Source organism: Macaca mulatta, chromosome 3 (assembly GCF_049350105.2).
Source record: "Macaca mulatta isolate MMU2019108-1 chromosome 3, T2T-MMU8v2.0, whole genome shotgun sequence".
Classification (NCBI taxonomy): domain Eukaryota; kingdom Metazoa; phylum Chordata; class Mammalia; order Primates; family Cercopithecidae; genus Macaca; species Macaca mulatta.
In genome coordinates this window covers 158,721,036-158,740,869 of record NC_133408.1, presented here as the reverse complement: position 1 = coordinate 158,740,869, position 19,834 = coordinate 158,721,036, and the positions used below count along the sequence as shown (strand labels likewise).

The following is a 19,834-nucleotide window of genomic DNA, read 5'->3' as shown; positions in this document are numbered from 1 at the left end:
ACATTTTTTTCATGAGTTAAATGTGATGGAAAAGCAATGTCTTCCCCCATGAACTTTCCCTGGGTGCAGCTTACTCTCTCAAATCTAAGCAGTTTGTGGAAGGCTTATACCTCTAGAGACTGAGTGGTCCCACCTGCTCTGCAGAGGTACTGGCTGTCATCTGGCAGTTGAAGAACATCTGTGGCACAGCTGTGAGATCTACAGGGAGCTATTCTGTGAACTGAAGTTTTTCAAAATAAAGAAAAGGCAACTTTCAGACTAAAATCAGTCTCCCAAACTTCAGGAAGTCTTAGGCTGGGGGAATGGAGTACAGAGAAAGAAATAGAACAAGGAATAGATAAGCTAAGCAAGGAAAACACCAAATGAGAAAAGTATGACATAGTCAAGCAAAACAAAGTCACAGTAAACACAATGGAAAACTAGAAGAAAGTATAGAAAGAGCAACACACAATGAAGGAAAACTTAGGTGGCAAGCCAAAACTTTTCTTTTATCCCTGAATTTAAATTATTTTAAATCAGTGTGTTTTTGAGTAGAGAAAGGCAATGTTCTTTTTCCAGCACTGCAGGCATATTTTCAGAGCTTCACACTAAATTGACTCTAAACATTCAATTTAAAAGACACAAAAGAACGCTTGGAGTCTGAATTCAAAGAGGAACCAATAGGGCCATCTCATTATTTTAAAAAACATGAAGTTCTCCAAATTTGAGGGCAATAGGTAAGTCTGTTTGGGTCACTTTCTCTCTCTCACTAGAAGGCTATTTGTTAGAATGCTTGATTTTCTGATTTTTTTGTCCAGGAAAATAGAGTTCAGCCAGTGAAAAGCATTATGATGTTTTAAAAACAAAACAAAACAAAACAAAACAAAACAAAAAAAGGACAATGTTGCTTTAAATCTTTGAATGCTCATGAGAAACTGTACAAATTCATTTTGCAGATGTGTTTTTATTTGTTTGCAATAGAAATAGAAAATTGCACTAGCTACTTAAAAACAGCCCCACTGAATAAAATAGTGGGAACTTGTTATAAAATAGAGCTACTTTCAAAGGTAACTTTGTACAGTTTACAGCTACCAACAGTCATTAGTGTTGTAGATAGCATAGATAAAATTGAAGGCCAGTATATACGAAGGATATTTAAGAATATACTTATTGAGTAGCAATTACAAGCAAAACTCTGCTCACTGCTAATAATGAAAAGAAGGAATATAAATACTGTCCTTGGTCTTAAGACATTTGAAATAGAATTCCTTTACATCTATCATGATATGTCATTACAATTATTTTATTTAGAAGGTATTAAAGAAATTAAAATACAAAAGAACAAATGCTTTATTGGTTAGCACTAGAAAGATTCCATAATATATTGGCCAATGTGTATAATAGAATCTCTGATTCTTAAACCATAAAAATAGATTAATATATATTAAGAATCGTTCTGCTATACTTCCTTTCCTCCAGTTTTTTAATTGTGGTATTACATATATATTACCATCTTACTTTTCTTTTCTTTTCTGAGATGGAGTCTCACTCTGTCGCTGAGGTTGGAGTGCAATGGCGTGTTCTCAGCTTACTGCAACCTCTGCCTTCCAGGTTCAAGCAATTCTCCTGCCTCAGCCTCCTGAGTAGTTAGGATTACAGGCACTTACCACCACACCCGGCTAATTGTTCTATTTTTAGTAGAGACAGGGTTTCACCATATTGGTCAGGCTGGTCTCGAACTCCCGACCTTGTGATCTGACCGCCTTGGCCTCCCAAAGTGCTGGGATTATAGGCGTGAGCCACTGCGCCCGGCCCCCATCTTTCCCATTTTAAGCATACAGTTCAGCGATATTAATCACCCAACATTCATAATGTCATAGAACCATCCATCTCCCTAACCATTTCATCTTGTAAAACTGAAACTCTTTATCTTTTAAACAATGACTCCCCATTCTCCCCTTCCTCCAGTCTCTGGCAGCTACTATTCTGTCTTTATGACTTTTACTACTTTATTAACTCATATAAGTGAAATCATAAAGTATTTAGTTGTCTTTTTGTGTCTGACTTATTTCATTTAGCATTAATGTCCTCAAGGTTCATTCATATGGTAGTGTATGCCAGAGTTTCCTTCCTTTTAAGGCAAAGAATAGTCTGTTGTATGTATATTTCACATTTTCCTTTCCATTCATACCTCCATTGACACTTGGACTATTTCTGTATTTTTAGGTATTGTAAATAATTCTGCTATAAACATGAATATGCAACTATCTTAAAGACCTTGTTTTCCATTTTGGGGAGTATATAACTAGAAGGGAAATTGCTGATTATTATGGAAATTCTACTCTTACTTTTTTGAGAATCTACTGTAATGTTTTTCATAGAGGTTGTGCCATTTTACATTCAACCAACAGTGCTAAGGGGTCCAGTTTCTCCATATTCTCAGCAACACTTGTTACTTTCTGTTTTTTGTTTGTTTGTTTTTTATAGTAGTCATCCTAATGGGTGTCAGGTGATATCACATTGAAGTTTTGACTTGCATTTTCCTAACGACTAGTGATGTTGTGTATCTTCTCATGTGGTTTTTGATCATTTTTATGTATTTTTTTGGAAATAAGAGCATGGGTTTAAATTACATAGGGAAATTCAAAACCTAATTGTCACTTCTTATCCCTGTGTTTTAAAATCAACCTCCCGAAATTCCAGGTCCCCCAAATGTGAACAGAGTGCGTTCACTTTGTCTCAGAGAGTTGCCACAAGTGTTCCCTGAAATAAAGCATTTATCACTGTTTTACTATAAATATTTATTGAATTTGAATAAATGATACCTGTTTTTAATCACATCTACAAGACTCTAATATAAAGTCTAATTTCAAAATATTAGCTTCATAATATTTAATTATAGAGTGCTGTATTTTTCATTTTGATAGATGTAATTTATCTAAGAAGGATATATTAAATAATATTTGGGGGATAAAAGGTTAAAATGAACTTAAAAGAAATTTCCTTTCATCAAATATTTCAAATATGTTCTTTTTTTTCCAAAAATAAAAACCAATCTGGAAATTGTGATTTTGATCCAATTTCTAACACAAATTGTTATCACAGAAACAAAATGTACCAAATTAAAGATTACTTGTTGTTTTATTATATAGACATAAATCATTGAAGTTGTTTTGTTAATTACTATATATTAACTAGTACAAATCCAGTACAGTAAAACCTAAAGTATATAGAAAGACAGTATAATGGTCCATTATAGATCCACTATAATGGATTTATAATGGTAAATAAGATTGCTGTTACAGTGGTATAAGATTGCTAATATGGATCATCCCTCTTTTTTTCTTAAAGATAAGAACTAGGACCTTGATCTTTCTGTTCCTGGTGTTTCTCACAATGTTAGCAGTTGGGCCTTGCTCAATGTTTCTTGGATGTGACAACAAAATCATTTCCATAATGTCAACCCTTAATTTTATAGAATACCTTAGACTAGATAATAACTATATCCATAACTTTCAGGTTGTGGTCTAAAATAATACGTGTTATTTTTTGAATGGGCATAATTATCTGCCATTTATATATCTCACTTAAAAACAAAGAAACTTCTACAATGATGCAGGTACACTTGAAATTCAGGTATACTCTCTGTTAACAAATATGATAATTACAATCAAAATAATTAAAGAGAGATTGAGGAATAAGATAATGATATTACTCCTTATAAAATTATATTGTTTTCTTTTTAGCCCCATATACATTTTGTTCTATTGATTTTGAAATTATACTTTCTTTCTAATAATTTATATTATCTTTAGTGATTAGTATTGAAGGTTACTATGCCTATTTCTGACTACAACTGTTGCTGAAGAGGGTTCTGCTATTAGCTTAATTGTCATTCCTTTCTAATTGAAGTATATTTAATCTCTGGCTCCCATCAAGATGTTTAGGTCCTTGAACGTCTTTACAGTGTGGACTTGTTTTATTTATTTATATTTTAGAACTGCTCTATCAAAATATGATTTACATATAAAAAAACTATACATATGTAATCTGTACAACTTGATGAATTTGGGGATAAATATATACCCATGGAACCATTATCAAGAACTATGCTATAAATATGTCCATCACCTCCAAATGTTTCCTCCTGTGAAAGAAAAATAAATCTTGGGGCCCCCAAATTTCCCTGAAGCTAAAGGGAAAATTCAAGCTGGGATCTGCTTAAGACCATCCTGCCTCTCAATCTATTATTCAAAGTCACCACTCTGCTCACTGAGACAAATGCATACATGATTACCTCCTTTGGAGAGGCTAATCAAAAACTCAAAAGAATGCAACCAGAGACCCAATTTGTCTCTTATCTACCATGACCTGGAAGTTCCCTCCCTGATTTGAGTCTTCCTGACTTTGCTTTGAGTTGTCCCCCAATGCCAGACTGAAGCAATGTTAATCTTGCACATGTTGATGTGTCATGTCTCCCTAGAATGCATAAAACCAAACTGTGCTCTGACCACCTCGGGCACATGTCATAAGGACCTCCTGAGGCTGTGTCACAGGCATGCATCCTCAACCTTAGCAAAATAAGCTTTCTAAATTAACTGAGACCTGCCTCAGATTTTCAGAGTTCACATTTTGGTAACCACAGAGGGATTCTGAGTGGAGATACTCCTGATTTTGATAAATATCCTAACAGTGCTTGATACCACCATCAGATGACTTTATAGCTCAAACCAATAAGACAATTTGCTGAGGTCTGAGAGCACCCCCTCCAGATAATCCCTGTTTTCCCCAAAGTTGGTCAAGATCTAAAGTTTATTTTGCTGTACACCTCTTCTTTTTCTGCAGTTTTACTTGTTTCCAACAAAGAAGGCAAGATTTCCTGTTTCCATGATGATAGAAGGCAAATAACTCCTTTATGGAGTTTGAGTACTTCCAACATGAAAAGTAAGAAAAAATCAGAAAAAAAACCCAATTTTAATTTTTTTCCTGTTTCTAGAATGGTAGAGAGCAGTCTACAGCAAGAGACCCATCTCTGGGAAAGTAACTGAATTGGAGTTTGTCTTGGTTAAAGTGACAACCAGATGGTCTTAATTTCTCCTTACCATTAGAACACTCAGTAATCACATAAGTTGTGCAATCATTTGTTTTTGTTTTACTTAACTGTTTTATTGTTTTTTGTTTCTGTTGTTGTTGTTTCCATCTTTTTCACACTGGGTTTGACCAACTCTATCTGACTTGATCAAATCCAAAGGAAAGTTCCAAATTATGGGGAACTAGGCCTCTAAAGTGGCTAAATTCCCTCCACCCCAAAAATAAAAGGTGGTATGGTGGGAGGAGAAAAAAGCCTGCAAAAGAAAAAAAGAAATACATATTTTTATTTTGACTACTTAAGGGATTATATTTACATAAAAGGCCACCTTTCTGCTAGCCAGGCCAAACTGAAAGAGCAATGTCTGTAAAGCCATGCTGAGGTCCTGTTTTTTTCTTTCTTTCTTTCTTTCTTTCTTTTTTTTTTTTTTTTCCACCACAACAGCCTAAGTTTGTTTCCTAAAACTCTTTCTGGTTTGATACTTGGTACTTCTGAAAGAGCAGGAATTTGTCCTAGCTTAAATATGGTAATGAGATTTAAAAGGATTTCTTTTAAGAAGTTCCATGGTTAAAAGCCAGCTTAATAGGCTCATATCCAAGATGTGTGTTTATATGTACATGTGCACCCTTGTGTATTTAAAAGACCTTCATGTTTTCTTTCTCTCCTATGACCTTGTCTCTCTTTTTTTTTTTTCTTTTTTTTTGAGCAAAAGATTTTTTTCTTCTCAGTTCATTGAACTCTGTTTTCACCTGATTATTTGACTTAAATCATTATTGCAACAGAGGCTACTTTTGGGTTTTTAAGTAAGATAGCAGTTTATACACTTAGAAATGTCTTTGTTTAAACACAATATATTTTAATTGCACTGTAAAAGCATCACATGGTCTAGCCTCATAATAACTCTCCCTTTTTGGAGACCCAAGATTCAGTGTGGGCTCTGTGCAGAGCTCAGAGATCCAGTTAAAAAAATAGGTAGTCCCTATCTAAAAAAAATTGCTCTCCTTGTACAATCCTGTGATAAATTTTTATACTTTTATGCTTGATTTGACATCCTCTTTAATCTCCCTCTATCATCACCAGACATTTTCTCTCTATATCGTGAGATATAAATTTTGCTATCTAATTTTTCATCTAAGAGTTGTTTCCTTTAATATGCAAATCGAAGGCAGTTTAGCTCACAACTGCCTAGGGTAAGATATGAAAAAAAAAAAAAGAAAAAATAGAAAGTCTTTATCAATCTGTAAGATGTACTTCTATCAGTATGCCCAACACGTCTATATAGTTATGTGTTGTGTATGCAATGTTTTGCTACTAAAAATATATAAAATATCTCTAATTAATTGGGTTAAAATAATAAAAGTGCTTAAATCAGATACTAAAAAAAAAGAATAGTCAAATGCTTTTCAAGTTCATATGACTTAAGTAAAATCTTCATAAGTTGGCTTTAAAATTATTGATAAAATAATATTAAAAATGTCAAGAGTTTGCCAGCATACACTTATGTTTGCATTTGTTAATCAAGCAATTTTATTTTTAACCCTACCAAGTACTACAAGGTGTCAAAATTTGACAGAGGCGATACAAAACTAAAACTCATCCTGAAAGAAGATGATCTCTGCTTGTGAAATTTTTAATAAATTTCACAATTTATTGTATTGGTTTAATAAAGGACATTGTATTGGTTTAATAAACAATAGGTACATCTTAAATTTAGTAATATTACCATAACTTTAACCTTGTGGTTTTTGGTAGTCTAGCCCACAGGCAGTAAGGTTTGTTATTGCCTTTGTTTGAAAGGTAACTATGCACTAAGTTCCTCCAAAAGTTAGTTTGGCCTACACCCAGGAATGAACAAGGATAGGTTGGAGGTTAAAAGCAAAATGGAGTCAATGAGGTCAAATCTTTGCCACTGTCTCAGTTACAATTTTGCAATGGAAGTTTTATAACTTTAAATCTCGACCATCACACTTTTCATAAATAATCTAGGTAAACAATTAAAATAATAAAATTAGGTAAATGTAATGGGATAAATACTTGTAGACAAGCTTGTCGTAATTTAGAACATAAAGTTATATTAAATTAAATAATAGGCATTTCATTATTTGGGTATTTTCCAATAAAAATATGTTTTAGGAAAACATTCTTTCTTTAAAAAAAGTCCTTTTTAAAAGAGTGGACATTTTTTGTCTAAATCAAAGCTTATTTAAAGGATACGCAAAAAACATGGTAAAAGGAACCAGGAAATAAGAGAGAAGTAAAAAAAGTTATAGAAATAAAAGGTATTTTTTGGTAAGAAAGCTTTAAGAGAAATGATTTTATATGAGAAAGAATTGTGTATGGTATTTTAGAGCTAGAATAAAATGACCAGTTGTTTAAGAAAGAGGGATGTTCAAGACAAACTGGAAAGTCCAAGCATGTCATGAATGGTCTGTGTAAGTCACAATAAAAGGATTTACAAAGAATAACTTACATGATCAAGTTGTCTATAATTAAAGGAAAATTAAATGGTTTTAGAGATTGGGTTTGATGTAGAAAAAACACATATACTAAATATTGTTTAGAACAATAAAATTTTCCTAAGAGATTGATTTAGTCTTAAGAAATTATAAAAGATTTTATTTTATTTTTTAACCCAAAGTTCAACTTTTATTGTGTCTCTCCATTTTTGGTTTTCTCTCTCCTTTAAAAGGGCATGAAATAGTAATGCTCTCCAAATCATTTTCAGCTCATATAATTTTTTTTCTGGAGTCCTGTTGTAGTGGCCTGATACTAATAATATTTTCTTAAAGGCCTAAAGGAAACATTTTCTGCCAACTTAATCTTCTGTGCAGCGCAGAAGGTCGTTTCTTTTGCTAACTGGCCTAAAAGATTTATGTTTTATCAAAACAATTCCTATGACATTATTATTAAGTCTTAGTTTGCTTCGAAAAAACTGACATGACATTTTTTATTTTAATTAACGTTATTACATTAGTGAATCTTTGTGTATGTGCTTTTAAAATTTCTTGTGACATTGAGTTACAGGGTTTTAACTCCTGGGTCTAAAAAGGACATCAAGTCCTGAGAAATCTGAAACCCTGACAGCAACTTAAGCCTCATCTTCATGCCCAGTAGAGGATGCCAATTGGAATAAAATGCATTCCCAAGACACAAGACCAGAAATTTAAGCTAGTCAACTCCTCAAGACCCAGGGGCTATCGCAGAAGAGGTGGGCAAGTGAGAATATAAACACCAATTTTTGAAAGATAAAATAGGTTCAGTTTCTCTATAAATTAATCATGAATGTCAAAGGCACACTAATGCAAGACCAGAATATGAGCTCCTGTGTCAGATTAGATTTTATTGAAGCGTTAACTGACTTCTTGATAAAGATTATAGGGTTATAAAAGGTTAGTGGAAGTTATATCTTATAGCCAAGATTAAAATTTTATAGATTGTTAATAAAATTTTGAAAAATAAATGTAATTGGGTTTATGCTATTTTTATTAGGGTTTATTGTTTGGAAAATAAGACTACTCTCTCAAAGAATGAAGGTTTTTGCCCTTTTTTCTTTTTCTTTTGAAATCCCTGAATTATCACTTTGGTTAAATGAATGACTGATTTTACAATGACCTCTGATCCTATTTTGTGATACCAAATGCTTTAAACCTTTGATATTTGACAAACTTTCCAAAATCATAAATGATAAATTATGTCTCTTTCTGACCTAATCCTTTAAGATATGAGTTTTGCTAAAGTCCAAAAATGACACAAGTTGCCTTATTAGGTAGAAATATTATACAGGAAACATTGTCAAATATGAAATGGTGTTTGGTTTTCTTTGGATTGTATTTGTATAAATGTTATTGGTATGTGTTCCAAAATCACAGGAAACTCCTATAATTCTGATATGACTTAATGTATACAATTAGGAATAATTATAATGGTTATATGAAATTATTTTGTGCCACAGAGGTAACAAATTTCTCTGTCAATTGTGTTTTTAGTTGTGGCTGTCCTAAAATCTTTTGTCATCTATGGACAATTGTCTTGTTTTGGTCTTCCTTAGAAGGTGGTTTTATAATCAGCTGTAGAATTTTAACATGTGTTCCTAATTTCAGGTTTCTGATAATTTGGAGACTGTGAAATTAGAACAGAGGAAAAACATTTCAGCAGTCTTATGGAGAGCTGAAATGTTCATGAATATCAAGCAGAAGAGGGGTTAACTGCATAAACTAAACTGGTAGAACACTAAAGTAATCTTTTTAACTTTTTTTCTTAAAATATTTCTGATCCTTTGTTTAGTTTTTCAGAGTCAGGAAAACTTTTATTTTAAGCTATTTAGAGCTTTCAGCAGTTAAGTAAGGTATATTCTTAAGAAAAAAATTTGGAGCATATCTGTTTCTCTCTACCTGATTTCTCCAAGATTTGAAAACTATTTGAGAGTATTCTTAATCTATAACAATACAGATATTTGCACAAGTGCAATCTGTTTTCACTTGTAAGAGGACACAATTGAAGAAACTGGTTATTTTACCAAGATTTTGACTGAAACGATGCACCCTCCTTTAAAGAATCAAACTTGCCTTATAGAGCCAATTAAAGTTCCCCATGGAAAAAATAAAAACTGGCCTCATACCTTTGCCTACACAGCCCCTGTGGTAGGTAATGAATGTCACTTTATGACAGGCCCAGGAGCCTCAAGGTTATCTTGGAACCTCAAGGGGAGAGTATCACCCAAGTCATAGGTATTTGATGGCTCAAATCCATGACTGGGTTAGTCTTTTGAAAAGTCTTACCTGAGATTCCTCCTATTGAACACAGTTCCATCAAAGCCAATTGAAACGACTATGTAAAAATAATTATTCTTGTTGCACTGTATACAAATATTTAGGCTAAATCTGATAAAACAAACCAGATCTACCATAATTTGTCTTTAGTAAAAATGTGAAACTGGGGAGAGAAATATTATATTTCAAAACTATAGGTCACCTGTTGTTACAGTCTAGTCTTTTCTAATGATTTTCAATTTCTATTATTTTTTACAGTTTGGGCTGAATTCTAGTTTTTCCTGCCTACAAGTCTCTAAAAATTCTTATTTTTCTTCTTTATTTTCCTGAAGAGAAACCTCATTTTTCCTAATTTGAAATCACTGAAAACTAAACTGTGCTTTTATAAAGCCCTGGATAGACAACTTAAACTTCAGAAAAAATAACAACAACCTATTTACATACATAAGCCACTTTCATACCTGCCTACTGATGTATGGACTTCACAGTAATGTGGCCTATATCAATTTTCCAGGATTATTCTTATGTTTGTTATTTTTCTCCTTTCATCCCCCTATTTTCTCTACATATGACATGAGACTTCACAACCTGCTAAAAATGAGCTTTACTAATTAGTCGGGACCTAACCGTTTAGGATTAAACCATTCTAGCTAGCAATGAGAGATGAGATGAAACCTGAGACCAGAGACTCATTTTTTCTAAGATATTTTCCCCAAAAGATTTTAAAAAAGAAAAGCAGGGATATGTGAAAGAAAAATAAATCTTGGGGCCTCCAAATCACTACTGCTTAGGGCCAACCTGCCTCCCATTCTATTCAAAGCCACCCGTCTGTCACTGAAATAAATACATATCTACTTGCCTCATTGGAAGAGGCTAATCAAAAACTCAAAAGAATAAAACCATTTGTCTCTTAACTACCTATGACCTGGAAATCCCTTCACTGCTTTGAGTCTTCCCTCCTTTGCTTCAAAGTTGTCCTGCTATTCCAGACCAAACTAGTGATCATCTTGCATATACTGATTGATGTGTGATGTCTTCCTAGAATGTATAAAACCAAACTGTGCCCTGACCATCTTGGCACATGTCATCAGGACCTCCTGAGACTATGTCACAGGTGCATGTCCTCAAACTTAGCAAAATAACTTTATAAATTACCTGAAAGCAGTCTCCAATTTTCAGGATTCACACTCTTCTTTTTACTATTATTATTATTTTTGAGAATAACATTTAACATTATATCTACCCTCTAAGCAAATTTTTAAGTATACAATACAGTATAAATGCCACTATGTGCAGATTTCTAGGATGTATTCATCTTTACTAACTTAAACTTTGTACCCTCTTTTAAAAATTTGTCTTGATTGGTACATTCTATGCTTCCTGTATTTGTGGAATCATTACTTTCATCAGTTCTGGAAATTCTCAGACATCACCTCTATGAATATTGCTTCTACTCTATTTTCTCTAATCTCTTCCTCCTAGACTCTGATTATGCACTTACACATTTTCATGTTCATGTATTTTATCACTTTTGCATTGTCCATTCCCTTGTCTTTCTATGCAGCTTTCTGGGTTACCTCTTTGTGTATATACGTATAAACCAAAAATAAAATTCTAAGGAACCCCCAGCCATCTGGATGGACTTCTTCCTCGGTCAGGTCTCTTAAAACATAACATGAAAGACTGGTTCAGACCATGAAGGGAAGTGGGGGTTGAACATGTCTCATTATACCTCTCCAGAATTAACATCAACACAGACTTTAAGTCTGATAAGAAACATTTTGCAATATATTATCTCTGAAGCCTGCTAGCTAAAAGCTTCGTCTGCATAGTAAAACTTTTGTCTCCGCAATCTCTTATCACAAACATTCCTTTCTATTGATCCCAGGTCTTTAGAAAACCCCAACCAATTACCAACCAGAAAATTTTTAAATTTGCCAATAGCCTGTAACCTCTAGTTTAAATGTTTAAATTTACCTATATCCTGGAACCCTTCCCTCCCTTCAAGTTGTCCTGCCTTTCTGGACCAAATCAATGTATCTCCTAAATGTATTTGATTGATGTTTCATGCCTTCCTACAATGTATAAAACCAAGCTGCGCCCCGGCTATCTTGGGGACATGTTCTTGGGACCTCCTGAGGGCTGTGTCATGGGCCATGGTCACTCATATTTGGCTCAGAATAGATCTCTTCAAATATTTTACAGAGTTTGACTCATTTCATCAAAATATTCTTCAAAAATTATCTTTAAAATGATGTCCAATGTGTAATTTCATCTATCTAGTAGCAGTTTTCTTGTACTTTTCATATATTTTATATTTATACTTCTTATTTCAGGAATGTTTTTCTTTCCATCTGTCTGTTAATTCTGATTATTACTCAGTATATGCTTATATTTAAATGCAGCCAGTATATCTTTAAACATTTTGTATACAGCTATTATATATATTTAAAATAGGATTTTCCAGCATATACAGACTGTTGTGGCTACATCTGTTACTTGTGTATTTCATTGATTCTCCTTATGACTGCTGGCCTTTTAGCTTTCTGAATATTATTCTGTTTGCTCATTTCTTCATGTTCATTTATGTACTGTATTATGAGATTTATATAGGAACAACTAACTACATGAGTTTATTACAATAATAATAGAAGTTTGAGAATAACCTCAACCCAGAACCATTATAGTTTATTTGAGAGTTTTGCTTCAAGAAGGAAGTTCAAGTTCAGAAGTTCAGGAACCCTACCACTGGAATCCACTCCCAAGCACCTCCACCCTACTCAGTGTCTGCTGGAGTCTCTGGCTCCCATCTATTCTGGCTACCTACCTCTGTGGTCCTGATCAGGCTCTGGAAACCAAACCCAACTCCTGATCTTACAGATTCCAATGTTGTTTCACAATGCCCCTAGCTCATATTAATTCTTTGTACTTTTAATTAATTTATTTATTTTTGGATAGTGAGGGTGTTTCCTGGATAACGTTTTTAGATTTTTTTTTTTCAGAGCAGCAAGTATATTAGATTTCTTTTTTCTCTAGAATAAAAGAAACAATAAACGACAATAGGGAAGATCTATCTATCTGCACAGCAAAGGAAACAGTCAACAAGTGAAAAGACAATCTACAGAATGGGGAGGACATACGTGATAAGGGGTTAATTTTCAAAAGATATAAATAACTCAAACAACTCAACAGCAAGAAAATAAATAACCCTATTTGAAAATATGCAAATGACCTGAATAGATATTTCTCAAGACATGTAAATGGTAAATGAAAAAATGCTCATTATCACTAATTATTAGGAAAATGCAAATCAAAACCACATTAAACTATCATCTCACACCTGTTAGAATAGCTATCGTCAAAAAGACGAAGATAACAAGAATTAGGAAGGATGTGGATAAATGGAAACCCTCATCCATGTTGATGGAAACGTAAACTAGTACCACCATGATGAAAAGCAGTATGAAAATACCTATAAAAATTAAAAATAAAACTATCGCATAATCTAGGAATCCAGCTACCAAATATATATCTGAAGGAAATAAAATTAATATGGCAAATAGACATCTGTACTCCCATGTTTATTGCAGCACTATTCACAATAGTCAAGATAATGACCAAACTAAGTGCCCATTAATGGAGGAATAGTATTTAAGACATAAAAATAATAAAATATTGTCATTTGCAACAGTGTGAATGAATCCAAAGAACATTATGTTAAATGAAATAAACAAGAAAAAGAATGACAAATATCCCCTGATCTCCTTCATATGTGGAATCTAAAAATGTTGATCTCATAATAGTAGAGAGTAGAAAGATGGTTACTTTTGGCTTGGGTGGTTACAGAGGATGTTGTTGGTGAAGGGGTATGGAGAGATGTTGATCAAAGGATATATAATTATAGCTTGATAAAATAAATATATTCTGATGTCCAGAACAGGGAAATGAATGGAGACGAAAGTAGATAAACGATTGCCTGGAGTCAGAGGGTGTAGGACGTATATGTGGTGGGCGGGTGGGTGGGGAATGACTGTTAATGGCTATGAAGTTTTTTGGGGGGTCATGAAAATGTTCTATAATTGATTGTGGTAATGGTTACAAACTAAAACTGTAAACAAACTAAAAACCATTAGATTTTACACCTTAAATAAGTGAATTGTATAATATGTGAATTATATTTTAATAAAGCTGTTTTTTAAATTTATCTATTTACCCATTCATTTGAGAGAACAGAGAGAGATTTTTCAATTAAGTAGTTTATCCATTTATAGAAACTGGAAATTCTGAAATGTGGGTCAGGCTGGAAGTTCAAGGGACAGTTGATGTTACGGTCTTTAGTCTGAAATTCACAGGATAGGACAGCAGGCTGGGAACTCAGTCAGGGCTTCTATGTTGCACTCTTGAGGCAGAATTTCTTTTTTATCAGATGACCTCAGTCTTTTTCTTAAGGTCTTCAACTGATTTGATGAAGCCCACCCACATTATGGAGATCAATTCATTTTATTATTATTATTTTTTTTTTTTTTTTTTTTTTTTTTGAGACGGAGTCTCGCTGTGTCGCCCAGGCTGGAGTGCAGTGGCCGGATCTCAGCTCACTGCAAGCTCTGCCTCCCGGGTTTTTACGCCATTCTCCTGCCTCAGCCTCCCGAGTAGCCGGGACTACAGGCGCCTGCCACCTCGCCCGGCTAGTTTTTTGTATTTTTTAGTAGAGACGGGGTTTCACCGTGTTAGCCAGGATGGTCTCGAACTCCTGACCTCGTGATCCGCCCGTCTCGGCCTCCCAAAGTGCTGGGATTACAGGCTTGAGCCACCGTGCCCGGCGATCAATTCATTTTAAAGTCTACTTATTCTAAGTATTAATTACATCTAACAAAATACCTTCACAACATCTAGACTAATGTTAGACCAAACAACCCAGAACCACAGCCTATCCAACTTGATGCATAAAATTGGCCATCACAGCAAGTCTTCAAAAACTGTGTCTAATGCGGGTCTAATTTTTATCAAGTAGAGGTTCCCTCTAAATTTCTGCTCAATTATGACACTAAAATTAAAAATTCTAGATAGATATTTTTATTAAAATTATCACTTAAGACACAGAGTATAGAAAAAAAATATGGGCAGGGGAGTATAAATGACATTTTCCCCAAAATTCTCTTGATCTTTTCTTCCTCTCATTTTACTCTCTGTTGTAACTGAATTTAAGAGTGTATTTCTAGTGGTTCATTTTTTTTAAACAACTCCACTTCTGCCTGATAATATGGCTTTATAAGAAGATTTGATAGACAGAAGTACCTAGGTGTGGGAAAATTACCCAAAATAGCCACTGAAGAAAAGTGACTCTCTCTAAATAGTTGCATAGCATTTGTTAATAAACCTACAGGATGGAAAACACAGAAAAAAATGTGATACCACTTTTTTTCTGGTTTTATTTTTATCCAATACATGGTGGGGGTGGGGGCCGCCAATCAACCCCCAAGGAAAATCTATTGCACAGCAACCAGTAAATCAGTCCATTCAGGAGAAGGCATTTTCTACCATAAGTATTCACTCAGCCACCTTTGTAGACTTACAAATGTTCGTGATATGTTCATGGGATAAATCTTGTCATGCATTTTACTCTGTCTGCAAGAAATGTAGTTCTGAGACAGTAACCCCTTATCATCTAATTCCTGTTTGTTCACATATACTGATTGCATTCTACTGTATGGACTTCACCAAAGCCGGGCGCGGTGGCTCAAGCCTGTAATCCCAGTACTTTGGGAGGCCGAGATGGGCGGATCACGAGGTCAGGAGATCGAGACCATCCTGGCTAACACGGTGAAACCCTGTCTCTACTAAAAAAAAAAAATACAAAAAACTAGCCGGGCGAGGTGGCGGGCGCCTGTAGTCCCAGCTACTCCGGAGGCTGAGGCAGGAGAATGGCGTGAACCCGGGAGGCGGAGCTTGCAGTGAGCAGAGATCCGGCCACTGCACTCCAGCCTGGGCGACAGAGCGAGACTCCGTCTCAAAAAAAAAAAAAAAAAAAAAAAAAAAAAAGATATTCATGGGCCATTTAACTTTACAGCTATGTTGATATAAAGCTGAGTAGATTAAGATATTGAATTATTTTCTCCAAAATAAAATATGCTTTTATGATAAATACATTAAAACATTTTCTGTACTCCCTAGAAGTTTCATGAGCTCTGGACAAACTGTGCCCACTGTGTCTAATACAGAAATTGTCTTTGGCTTCATTTTCTCCCTAGTTTCCAACTTTCACTACTCTCCAAGCAAAAATGTTTACCTTTCTAACTTTGAGAGAAAAATAGAATGCCCAGTTTTAGAAGTAATTACAGAAAAAAAAAAACTATTTCACTCGAGTAAAAATATACTTCTCTGTGGTAATTTAAGGGATCAGACTTTTTATATGACTAGCAAAGATCTTCTGGAGGTAGAAATATAAGAAAACTTAATGTGTATATTAATAACCCACATTATCACACAATCAAGATTTTACCATGAGGCTTTATATTTAATCACTTATTTTTGGGATGCTAATTTTATATAATATAAAAGAAGATATTTTAAATCAAGTCTAAGAGAAAGGGAATTAAAAAGACTGTTGAGGTACAATATTGGATACATGTAAATATTAAGAAATATCATTTTTTATCAGGAAAAGCTATCATTGACTCTAAACTTTGATTAGAATATTTAGGAAAAACTATTAACAGTCACTTTTGTATCTTTTATTTCTTGAATTATTGATTCCCAAAGAATGTTTGTCATGTAGTTCTCAACAAATCATTTATAGATTCCCTTTCCTTAGTAGTACGTTTAAATCAACCTGATCAAGTACCCACATTTAACAGAAATAACGCAGAAGTATATCTGTAATTTAAACCAAATTTGGCATGGCAAATAAATTTACAAGAACTCCAAAGAATACCCAGATTTGTAAGAACATACATGTATGTGTCTATATGTATATATAGACACAAATGTATAATACATGTATGTGTACATATACACTTGAAATATAGTATACAGATGAAAAATGTAATATGTAAGAATATGTAAAAATATAAAAATATGAATATGGATTCATATATGAATCCACATATAAATATGGATTATCATATATGTACTTGAAGTATAGGTTATGTTTGAAGTGAAATGCAATACAATTTAGGTGCACCAGAAAACAATGTGTAAATATACACATTCATATATTATATAAAATATAATATATAAACATATCATATATTTATAGACATATGTATCAATAACATAAACATCATATATTTATATATAGACATATGTATCAATAGTATATTAATATATATTAATATGTATAACATATTTATATATAAATAATATATTTAGACTATAGCTTATATATATGAAATATATATGAGACGTAGTTTGTATTTGAAGATTAGCTCGATTTGGGAATACAAAATAGATATGCTCTCATTGTGTATGTATAATTCTCATCTTAAATATGTGTCTATATCTACTTACGTATTTGTAGCGATACTGCTATAAAAACACCTACAGCACCACCAGTCATATAAAAGTCTGGCACATACAATTATGTGTACATAATATATTTAAGTACATAATACTTGATATTGATAGTAAACAACTATGATAATGGTTTATGTGTTTACTATACTGTAATTTTATTTGATAGTTTATTATTTATTAACATTAATACATTTACTATAAACTGTATGTTGTATTAGGCTTGCAGCAGCCTCATACATCTTGGACTACCATATCTTCTGACTGCATCAGTTTCTCTGTGCTTGATTTAATCTCTTGGTATTTTGTTCATCATGACCCTTAGCATACAAAGTCCACTGTTAATGTTGCCAGTAAGAAGCCACATCAAGTGATTGAACTGGAAACAAAATTAAAAGTGATTAAGGACTAGGAAACTGGAAAATCAGTGACGGTTATTGTTCATCAGTCAAGCATGTCCCATTCCACCATAGCTACAGTCATGAAGAATGAGGTGACATAAGCTGTTAAAAGATCTGCTTTATTGAAGAAACTAGACCAACAAAAATTTGGGCAGGCCTTTATCAGATATGGATAAACTTCTGTGGGTCTGGATTGAAGACAAGATGCAGATGTTTAACTTAACTCTCCTAGAAATAATATCCTGAAAAGACTTTCATCCAAAAAGAGGCAAATAAATGTTGGGTTTCAAAGTCTTTAAGGACAAGATAAGTCTGCCTTGGGGGCAATGTTGTGACTATAAATTGCATCTCTTTGTGATCTGACACAGTGAGAATTCCAGGATCTTTGAGAATATCAGTAAACACACTGCCAGTATACTCCAGGACCAATAAGCAGTCATGAATGGCGAGCTCCTCTTCCAAGATGCCCTCCTAAATTTCCTATGCCAGCAAAATAGAGAAATACTCTTTGGAGAATAACTTATCTTTCAAGATTTTGTTTATTGTTAGCAATGCTGCTGCACATTCTTCTTTCATTGATGATCATTATCCCAATATCAAAGTAGTGTGTCTTTCTTCAAGCACCACCTCTTTGATCCAGACAATGGGTTGTAACCCTTTCAAGTCTGGCTGCTTGCAGCTCAGAGGCCGAAAACATGAGAAGCAAGGATTAGTAAAAAGAAAGAAGCTTTGACAAAATGATAGCAGATGTGAGATGGCTGGGCTGACATCTCCAAGAAACTATCTCAGCCTTATGAGCTTACTGAGAAGGTTTAAGAAGGAAAACTTGGTGTGGAAATATGTGGGAGTGGTGCAGGAGGGTGCAGGTCTGCGTGTCTTGTTCCAATGGTTATCTTGAGTAATTGCCTATCCAGAGCTCCTGTTTGTGTCATCATGACTTCGACTTGGTAGTGGTGGAGTAACTGTTCATAACTCCCCCTAAGCAGGAAAATTCTACAGCTAGTTGACTATGCCTGGTCTGTTTCAAATTAGCCCCCAGAATTTCTAAGTGAGCATATAATCAGATAAATGTGCATCATGCAAGGGAGTATCTGGTGGGAAAGGGAGAGAAACAAAGAGTTTCAAACATATGTTTCAAGGCTGAAAGTTAAAAAGGAAAAAAAAATGTTTTAAAGAACATTTTGAAGCTAAACTACTTGGTTACAGAAAGAAGGAAGTATAGCAGCTTTTAAGGCCTACTACCTGAGGCGGACCTTTGCCCTGGGTATTGAGGCAATTGAGGAAGATTCTGAGAACACACATGAAATCTTGGAAGGATTACAACTTCTATGACTGTATTAAGAAACTTCTTTGGGCTTGGATTGATGTTACCGAGGAGTATATGAATGGCATCTGGTAAAAGATACTTAAGAGGTTTGTCCATGAATTTGAAGGATTTGTCAAGGATGCGAAGGTTGCAAACATTAACAAGACTGTGGTTAAAATGGAAAACAACTTTAGCCTGGTGTGGATGAGGATGACATTGAGGAATTTCTACAGGTGGTTCCTGAGGAAATTACTAGTAAGGAGTTGTTGAAACTGATAAAAGAATGCAACTGCTGAAGAAGAGGCAAGAGAAGTGAAAACTGCAGGAGAAGATAAAGAACACCCTCCATGAATATTCACAGTGAAGGGTTTAGCAGGAGCTTTTACAGACCTCAACAAGCTCCTTAAAAAGTGTAAAAACATGGACCCCAACATCAAAATGTTTTCATTAATAGAGAGGAATATTCGTGAAGTATTATCTGCTTATAAGCAAATCTATGATAGAAAAAAAAAAAAAATCAAGCAAACCACAATCGATATTTTTCTGAAAGAAAAAGTGACACCTCTTAAGTGCCTCAGACAGGTCCTTCAGGAGGTTTTCCAGAGGAAAGAATTGTTATCACAGAAGATGACATGCATGTTATTGCCCCTGAAGACTGTCTAGTGGGACAAGATATGGAGGTGGAAGACAGGGATTGATGATCTTGATCCTTTGTAGGCTTAGGCTAATGTGTGTGTTTGTCTTAGTTTTTAACAAAAAAGTTTTAAAATTAGAAAACTAA

The 19,834-nt window shown here is 34.0% G+C and overlaps 1 long non-coding RNA gene across 8 annotated transcripts in view; it reads right to left on the bottom strand.

Annotated features, from left to right (window-relative positions):
• The window catches only part of LOC106997627 (uncharacterized), a 277,093-nt gene that overhangs the window by 189,965 nt on the left and 67,294 nt on the right, over positions 1 to 19,834 (bottom strand). The window contains exon 4 of one of the 8 annotated variants that reach the window (XR_013415937.1): positions 17,246 to 17,725. The exons of the other annotated variants lie outside the window; for them this stretch is intronic. This is a non-coding gene — a long non-coding RNA (uncharacterized LOC106997627). Of the gene's footprint in view, positions 1 to 17,245; positions 17,726 to 19,834 lie in introns of those variants that run through there. 8 annotated transcript variants of the gene reach the window in all.